The sequence below is a fragment of the Sebastes fasciatus genome, chromosome 11 (genome assembly GCF_043250625.1).
Source record: "Sebastes fasciatus isolate fSebFas1 chromosome 11, fSebFas1.pri, whole genome shotgun sequence".
NCBI classification, from domain to species: domain Eukaryota; kingdom Metazoa; phylum Chordata; class Actinopteri; order Perciformes; family Sebastidae; genus Sebastes; species Sebastes fasciatus.
Genome location: NC_133805.1, coordinates 31,943,430 through 31,944,941, shown reverse-complemented (window position 1 = coordinate 31,944,941; position 1,512 = coordinate 31,943,430). Strand labels below are relative to the sequence as shown.

At 40.0% G+C, this 1,512-nt stretch overlaps 1 long non-coding RNA gene across 1 annotated transcript; it reads right to left on the bottom strand.

Annotated features, from left to right (window-relative positions):
* Positions 1-370: 370 nt before the first annotated feature.
* Positions 371-1,229, bottom strand: LOC141777739 (uncharacterized). The gene is made up of 3 exons (XR_012595960.1): positions 1,206-1,229; positions 551-610; positions 371-447 (listed from the first exon to the last, which is right to left on the bottom strand). It is a non-coding gene; the product is annotated as an uncharacterized LOC141777739 (long non-coding RNA).
* Positions 1,230-1,512: the final 283 nt, after the last annotated feature.

Sequence of the window (1,512 nt, the reverse complement as noted above, 5' to 3'; positions counted from 1 at the left end):
TTGGGTCTCTAAACTATGGTGTACGGTCATAGACCTGCTCTATATATATAAAGCGTCTTGAGATAACTTCTGTTGTGATTTGACGCTATACAAAAATAAATGGAATTGAATTGAACTGCTTCAGCAGTGCTTTGGTGTTATGGTGATCCATAGGTCGAGGCAACACGGAACAAACAGCAAAGTGTATGTCCTCACGTCCTCGCTGAATTCGATGTATCAAAGAATCCATCTGCTGCACAAGCAAACTGGGACTTACACCAGTGGCAATGTCGTTGGTCCCGATTTGGATAACAACTATCGCTCCTCCACTTAACTTCTTAAAATGATCGATGTTCTGGGACAAACTGCGAGAAACAGTTGTTCCAGGATGCACAAACGCATTGATGTTGGAGATCGTGTCTTCAAGCCCAAGGCACATTGAATCCATCAAGAAACACACCTCCACACCTGCAACAATAACCACCACAATGTAAAACAAGTGACAATCACCAACTTTGCACAATAACAACAACAACAACATGTACTATCAAACAAAGGCAATGATACTAACCTGTATTCACTTTGAAGACTTTCTGTCCAAACTGGCACACAGCTGAAGAGGATTCTCGATCTAAACATACAACAAACACAAATAATTACACACTTTTCTACTAGCTTAGATTTGTGATATGAAACATCAGGTCACCAAGGCATGTGTTGAAAACAGCCACAGACCTTCCAATATTGGATGCCAACCCAGACACACCACATAATAATCTTTGTGCTGAATTATGGTACTAAATGCGCCATGGAGGTGCAACAGACACATTCCATCTGTCTTGAAATGTTTTCCATAGTTTCGCACATCGCTGTTTGCTCATCTATCAGTCCTGTTTCACTGTACTTTGGAAGCCCAATATTAACCTCCCAGTTACTGCCAAACACACCATGCTGTTTTGTCAAGTGAACATTTTTTTTTGTCATGGCATTACTTTGCTGCATTGCCTTTGCTATTTTGCTCCCTTCTAGAAGGATGCTATCGACATCTTTCCCTTTCCATGTACATACAGGAGCAATCCCATGTTTGATTGCTGCCACAAGACTACATGCTAGCCCTTCATTCACATTACTGTGCAATGCTGTTTCTCTGACATCAGTCCCAGCAACAATAGGCGATTGAAATTTTGCTAAACACATGCAAGCATTAATATTCGCATCACTCTTACCTTTGACAGTTCTTGTTGACATACCCTGTTCTTCCACAACCACTGGCACAGCCCTGGAAGTTGACGCCTGTGGAGAGACATCCACAATTGGTGGGATGGCCTCCACCTTCAAAAAATGCAGTGAAAAAACAGCTTTGAAAATCATGTATTTTTTCAGTGTTTGAAATTATTAAAGTATAACTATTTATATATTAATGAGCAAAGCATAAAACTGAAGAGTTTTCTATTTGGAACACTCCTTCAAAACCTTCAAACAAAATAGCAGAAAACTATCATTGACATTTTCTCTTCTCAAAAGGTAATCCAT